At 60.2% G+C, this 7,500-nt stretch overlaps 1 non-coding gene across 1 annotated transcript; it reads left to right on the top strand.

Moving 5' to 3' along the window:
- Positions 1-4,286: 4,286 nt before the first annotated feature.
- On the top strand, positions 4,287-6,101 carry LOC142794169 (small subunit ribosomal RNA). Its single transcript, XR_012892125.1, has one exon. It is a non-coding gene; the product is annotated as a small subunit ribosomal RNA (ribosomal RNA).
- Positions 6,102-7,500: the final 1,399 nt, after the last annotated feature.

Genomic DNA, 7,500 nt, shown 5'->3' on the forward strand with positions numbered 1-7,500 from the left:
GGAGAAGCCAAGGAGCGCCAATTAGCGCACGATATCGGCGTCTTTCGACGCGCTCGCCGGCGACCGTCGCACGAGTAGGGCAAACCGCGTCTGCCGGGGCGGGGTTTACGACGCCGACGCAAAAGTGGGAACCGCCGCTCGGATGTTGGCCGTTTTTGGCAGAGTGAGTGCTGGCACTCCGGCGACGCGAAAGAGCGCGAATGCGCCCACGAAAGTGGCGTATTTGGACGTGCGTGACGGCGACCGCTGCAGGAGTACGAAAAACCACGTCAGCCGGGGCGAGCGACACACGGCGGTCTGGGTGCTTATCGCTGCTATTATAGGGGCACCCCGGCAGACGCAGAAAAAAAAAAAAAAAATTTTCGACCTTCTTTTTTGCTGGTCGAGCTCGGGTAACCCAGGTCGCAATGGGAGCCGCGCACGAAAGCGGCGTCGCGAGACGCGTTCGCGGTCGCTAGTCGCACGAGCTCGGCAACCGCGTCAGCCGGCGCGGAGTTCGGGATGCCGACGGCTAAGTGGGTACCGCTGCTCGGATGTTCGCCGTTTTTGGCCGAGTGAGTGCTGGCACTCCGGTGAAGCCAAGGAGCGCCAATTCGTGCACGATATCGGCGTCTTTCGACGTGCCCGCCGGCCACCGCCGCACGAGTACGGCAAACCGCGTCTGCCGGGGCGGGGTTCGCGACGCGTACGCAATAGTGGGAACCGTCGCTCGGATGTTCGTCGTCTTTGGCCGAGCGAGTGCTGGCACTCCGGCGAAGCGAAACGGGGCCGATTCGGGCACGATATCGGCGTATTTCGACGTGCTCGCCGGCGACCGTCGCACGAGTACGGCAAAGCGCGTCTGCCGGGGCGAGGTTTGCGACGCCGACGAAAAAGTGGGAAGCGCCGCTCGGATCTTCGCCGTTTTTGCAGGAGTGAGTGGCGGCCCTCCTGCGAGACCAAGAAGCATCGACTCGCGCACGATATCGGTGTCTTTCGACGTGCCCGCCGGCCACCGCCGCACGAGTACGGCAAACCGCGTATGCCGGGGCGGGGTTGGCGACGCCGACGCAAAAGTGGGAACCGCCACTAGGATGTTCGCCGTTTTTGGCAGAGTGAGTGCTGGCACTCCGGCGAAGCGAAAGAGCGCGAATGCGCCCACGAAAGTGGCGTGTTTGGACGTGCTTGACGACGACCACCGCAGGAAAACGAAAAACCACGTCAGCCGGGGCGAGCGACCCATGGCGGTCTGGGTGCTTATCGCTGCTATTATAGGGGCACCCCGGCAGACGCAAAAAAAAAAAAAAATTTTTTTCGACATTCTTTTTTGCTCGTCGACCTCGGGTGACCCAGGTCGCAGTGGGAGCCGCGCACGAAAGCGGCGTCGCGAGACGGCTTCGCGGTCGCTAGTCGCACGAGCTCGGCAACCGCGTCTGCCGGGGCGGAGTTCGGGACGCCGACGGCTAAGTGGGAACCGCCGCTCGGATGTTCGCCGTTTGTGGCCGAGTGAGTGCTGGCACTCCGGCGAAGCCAAACGGGGCCGATTCCGGCACGATATCGGCGTCTTTCTACGTGCTCGCCGGCGACCGTCGCACGAGTACGGCAAAGTGCGTCTGCCGGGGCGGGGTTTGCGACGCGTACGCAATAGTGAGAACCGTCGCTCGGATGTTCGTCGTCTTTCGCCGAGCCAGTGCTGGCAATCCGGCGAAGCCGAACGGAGCCGATTCGGGCACGATATCGGCGTCTTTCCACGTGCTCGCCGGCGACCGTCGCACGAGTACGGTAAACCGCGTCAGCCGGGGCGGAGTTCGGGACGCCGATGCGAAAGTGGGAAGCGCCGCTCGGATCTTCGCCGTTTTTGGAGGAGTCAGTGGCGGCACTCCGGTGAAGCCAAGGTGCGCCAATTCGCGCACGATATCGGCGTCTTTCGACGTGCCCGCCGGCCACCGTCGCACGAGTACGGCAAACCTCGTCTGCCGGGGCGGGGTTTGCGACGCCGACGCAAAAGTGGGAACCGCCGCTCGGATGTTCGCCGTTTTTGGCAGAGTGAGTGCTGGCACTCCGGCGAAGCGAAAGAGCGCGAATGCGCCCACGAAAGTGGCGTGTTTGGACGTGCTTGACGACGACCACCGCAGGAAAACGAAAAACCACGTCAGCCGGGGCGAGCGACCCATGGCGGTCTGGGTGCTTATCGCTGCTATTATAGGGGCACCCCGGCAGACGCAAAAAAAAAAAAAATTTTTTTTCGACATTCTTTTTTGCTCGTCGACCTCGGGTGACCCAGGTCGCAGTGGGAGCCGCGCACGAAAGCGGCGTCGCGAGACGGCTTCGCGGTCGCTAGTCGCACGAGCTCGGCAACCGCGTCTGCCGGGGCGGAGTTCGGGACGCCGACGGCTAAGTGGGAACCGCCGCTCGGATGTTCGCCGTTTGTGGCCGAGTGAGTGCTGGCACTCCGGCGAAGCCAAACGGGGCCGATTCCGGCACGATATCGGCGTCTTTCTACGTGCTCGCCGGCGACCGTCGCACGAGTACGGCAAAGTGCGTCTGCCGGGGCGGGGTTTGCGACGCGTACGCAATAGTGAGAACCGTCGCTCGGATGTTCGTCGTCTTTCGCCGAGCCAGTGCTGGCACTCCGGCGAAGCCGAACGGAGCCGATTCGGGCACGATATCGGCGTCTTTCCACGTGCTCGCCGGCGACCGTCGCACGAGTACGGTAAACCGCGTCAGCCGGGGCGGAGTTCGGGACGCCGATGCGAAAGTGGGAAGCGCCGCTCGGATCTTCGCCGTTTTTGGAGGAGTCAGTGGCGGCACTCCGGTGAAGCCAAGGTGCGCCAATTCGCGCACGATATCGGCGTCTTTCGACGTGCCCGCCGGCCACCGTCGCACGAGTACGGCAAACCTCGTCTGCCGGGGCGGGGTTTGCGACGCCGACGCAAAAGTGGGAACCGCCGCTCGGATGTTCGCCGTTTTTGGCAGAGTGAGTGCTGGCACTCCGGCGAAGCGAAAGAGCGTGAATGCGCCCACGAAAGTAGCGTATTTGGACGTGCTTGACGGCGACCGCCGCAGGAGTACGAAAAACCACGTCAGCCGGGGCGAGCGACCCACGGCGGTCTGGGTGCTTATCGCTGCTATTATAGGGGCACCCCGGCAGACGCAGAAAGAAAAAAAAAAATGGGGACATGGCGTGCGTCACCGTGCGGCTTCGCAGCGTTGCCGAAGTCGCCGAGCCCTTCGACTGAGCCGAACGGCGGACAGGGAACGTTGGTCGGCCGTTCTAACCTGTCGGTGCCACGCCGCGACGTCGTTAAGGAAAACCGCGTCGTGGGCCTCTACGACGCCGTCGAGTCGTTGTACGTTTGGTGTCCAGCGTGTCGGCGGCGAGTAGCGGACACGTCGTTCACGACTTCGGTCTTTCGCAGTCGACGCGAACTTGCGGAGAGTCGTGGTGCCTCACGTTTTCGGCAGAAACCGCGGCGGAATTTTCCCGTGCGTGCGCGCACGACCTCGGTGCTGTGCCGTCAGCGTAGTGTTGCACAAACTCGTGGCCTACCCAAGGTGCGGTACGTTTGCGGCCGTATCCTCGGTGGGAATTTCGTGAGTAGGGTCGCAAATTCTACGACCTCGGCGGGTTTGAGAGCGACGTAGACTTGTGGCACGCTCAACATGCCACACGTTTCGGGGCACACCCGCGGTGAAATTTTCTCGAGTACGCTCGTATTAGGGCCCAAGGAGGTCTGGGTACTTATCGCTGCTATTATGTGGGGGTTCTCGTGAGCGGCGTACGCGAAAGCGACCGGGTGTCTGATATGCGGCGGGCTTCGGCCTCGTCAAGCGTGTCCTCGGGTCTGCTCCAGGGGAATCCACGGCAGTCGTCTGCAGCCTCATCCGCTTGATGCGTTAGGGGCTGGTTGTCGGACGGTGCCGTTTTACCACGATATCGAGGTGTGTTCCGTGTCGTCCTCGGGCGATTCAGATGCGAAAGCGCCGAAGACGCGGGCGTGACCCGTCGTCTGGCGGCTTTGCAGTCTCGGCTCCGTTGCTAGTTCCGGCCGGTCCACCGACAGTGCAGCGGGCTTGGGCAACCCGCACGGCGCGACCGAGTCGATGCAACGAAAAAGAGCGAGCATGAACGTGCTTCTTGCCGCACGGCTCCCACTCGTCTTTCGGGAAGGTTGTGCCGTAGCGAGCTCGAACGCCGTCATCTCGGAGTGCAAAATAAGCGTGTTGGGGCGCCTGAAGGTGGCCTCCGCCGCACACAGACTGCGTCCGGCCCGCCGAGGGCGAGGACGGACGCGCAGTCGAACGATTACCTGGTTGATCCTGCCAGTAATCATATGCTTGTCTCAAAGATTAAGCCATGCATGTCTAAGTACATGCCGAAATAAGGCGAAACCGCGAATGGCTCATTAAATCAGTTATGGTTCCTTAGATCGTTTCTTCCTACTTGGATAACTGTGGCAATTCTAGAGCTAATACATGCAGTGAGCCTGGAGCCCTTTGGGTAACGGGTGCTTTTATTAGACCAAGATCGATCGGGTTTCGGCCCGTATTGTGTGGTGACTCTGGATAACTTTGTGCTGATCGCATGGCCACGAGCCGGCGACGTTTCTTTCAAGTGTCTGCCTTATCAACTTTCGATGGTAGGTTACTTGCTTACCATGGTTGTTACGGGTAACGGAGAATCAGGGTTCGATTCCGGAGAGGGAGCCTGAGAAACGGCTACCACATCCAAGGAAGGCAGCAGGCGCGCAAATTACCCACTCCCGGCACGGGGAGGTAGTGACGAAAAATAACAATACGGGACTCTTTTGAGGCCCCGTAATTGAAATGAGTACACTCTAAATCCTTTAACGAGGATCAATTGGAGGGCAAGTCTGGTGCCAGCAGCCGCGGTAATTCCAGCTCCAATAGCGTATACTAAAGCTGCTGCGGTTAAAAAGCTCGTAGTTGGATCTCAGTTCCAGACGAGTAGTGCATCTACCCGATGCGACGGCTCGGACTGAACATCATGCCGGTTCTTTCTTGGTGCACTTCATTGTGTGCCTCGAGATGGCCGGTGCTTTTACTTTGAAAAAATTAGAGTGCTCAACGCAGGCGAGTCGCCTGAATAAACTTGCATGGAATAATAGAACAAGACCTCGTTTCTGTTCTGTTGGTTTTTGGAATACGAGGTAATGATTAAGAGGGACGGACGGGGGCATTCGTATTGCGGCGCTAGAGGTGAAATTCTTGGACCGTCGCAAGACGAACTACTGCGAAAGCATTTGCCAAGAATGTTTTCATTGATCAAGAACGAAAGTCAGAGGTTCGAAGGCGATCAGATACCGCCCTAGTTCTGACCATAAACGATGCCAACCAGCGATCCGCCTGAGTTACTCAAATGACTCGGCGGGCAGCTTCCGGGAAACCAAAGTATTTGGGTTCCGGGGGAAGTATGGTTGCAAAGCTGAAACTTAAAGGAATTGACGGAAGGGCACCACCAGGAGTGGAGCCTGCGGCTTAATTTGACTCAACACGGGAAAACTTACCCGGCCCGGACACTGGGAGGATTGACAGATTGAGAGCTCTTTCTTGATTCGGTGGATGGTGGTGCATGGCCGTTCTTAGTTGGTGGAGCGATTTGTCTGGTTAATTCCGATAACGAACGAGACTCTAGCCTATTAAATAGGTGCGGGGTTCCCAGCACCTTACAACCTTCTTAGAGGGACAAGCGGCTCCTAGCCGCACGAAACAGAGCAATAACAGGTCTGTGATGCCCTTAGATGTCCGGGGCCGCACGCGCGCTACACTGAAGGAAGCAGCGTGTCTTTATCCCTGTCTGAAAAGACTGGGTAACCCGTGGAACTTCTTTCGTGATTGGGATAGGGGCTTGCAATTGTTCCCCTTGAACGAGGAATTCCCAGTAAGCGCGAGTCATAAGCTCGCGTTGATTACGTCCCTGCCCTTTGTACACACCGCCCGTCGCTACTACCGATTGAATGATTTAGTGAGGTCTTCGGACCGATGTCCGGCGCGGCCTTTCGGTTGCGCCGGTCTGTTGGAAAGATGACCAAACTTGATCATTTAGAGGAAGTAAAAGTCGTAACAAGGTTTCCGTAGGTGAACCTGCGGAAGGATCATTAACGGATTGTGAAGGGTGAGCGCCTCAGCTGCGTCTGCGCCCGACACTTTCTGCCGCTGACCCCGTTTGGACGCGGGGTCGGCTTTTCCCCACGGGGCTGCCTGAATGTGGAGCGGCACCCCGTGACAAATTGTTGCGCCCAGCGGACGCCAACACCGCGACCTTGGACGGTCGGCCAGGTGGCGGACGCGGGTACAAACGGCGCAACGCACTCATAGGTCGGCTTTCGACCCGCCACTGCACCGTGGCTCGAAGCGCTCGAAATGCGCGACCCGACCGCTGCGGGACCGCCTAGTACTGTAAACAGGAGCGGCGGAGCGCGAACGGCGAGTCGTGGTTACGTCGGTAGAAGGCGAGGCTGCGCGTTCCCGAAACGCCAGCCGAGTGCCCTCCCGACCGTTCGAGCGTGCAAGAACGAGACCCGACAATCGCGCGGCGACTGCCAAGTACGAGAGGAACGGCACAAGCGTCGGCGGTCGGTCAAGGAACTGGCGATGTGACGGGTCCGCTGTGCACCAGTGCATACCGTCCCGCCGTCCGCGGCAAGCGCCTCCGCGTCCTCGGGTGACGGAGGCTGCCGGTCGGTTCTTGCAGGCGAGGGATCTCGCTGGCACCGGTTCGCGTTGACGCGCGGCCGGTCATGGCACGGCGATGCGACGGCCGAGGTGCGCAGTACTCGATGGAGGAACCGCACGCTCCGATGACCGTCCCGCCCTCCGCGGCGTATGCGTACCGACCGTAATGGTTGCAGCAGCGCCGGCCGGCTTTTGAATTCGCCACACGAAACACGGTGCGAGATCGCGGTTAGGGGAGCGTCGACGTTGCCAGGCGTTTTGCTTGCTGCCGAGGGAAAGGCGGCACGGCCACGTCGCGCTCGTCGCGATTAGCGGGTCTGCGCGCTTTGGGAAGGTGCCGCAACGACTTGCCGAAAGAGGAAGCACGGAAGAACGAGGGACTTGGACGTCCCGACAATTGAACGCACTTGCGGCCAGGCCCTTGCTGGCTTCGTTCTTCCGCCTCGAGTAGGCTCGTACGCGGCTCCGGCGCCGAAAGTGGTCCTTGGCACCGACTTCGGTGGACGTGGGAAGTGCCGCGCAAGTACGGCGCGCCTGGCTCCACCTGTTGGCTAAAGTAGGCAGCCGGATCGGCATTTTGGTGTGCGGTGGCAAACCGTGGATGCGAAAAAAGCTTGTGCGATTTCGTGGAACAAAAAGCGGGGGTCCCCCTTTTTATGCGGAGGAGACCGACCCGCCCGCCGTGGTGAACCGCGACGCCACGGTAAAAACGGGAGAGGCTTGTCGATGGGACCGTGCATCCCGCGCTCCACGGAGGCCGGGAGGCGGCCGCCCGAGGAAATGTGTAGCCGTCGAGGCCCGCATCTGCGTGCACTCTTATCCAAA

The sequence above is a fragment of the Rhipicephalus microplus genome, unplaced genomic scaffold (genome assembly GCF_043290135.1).
Source record: "Rhipicephalus microplus isolate Deutch F79 unplaced genomic scaffold, USDA_Rmic scaffold_383, whole genome shotgun sequence".
NCBI lineage: Eukaryota > Metazoa > Arthropoda > Arachnida > Ixodida > Ixodidae > Rhipicephalus > Rhipicephalus microplus.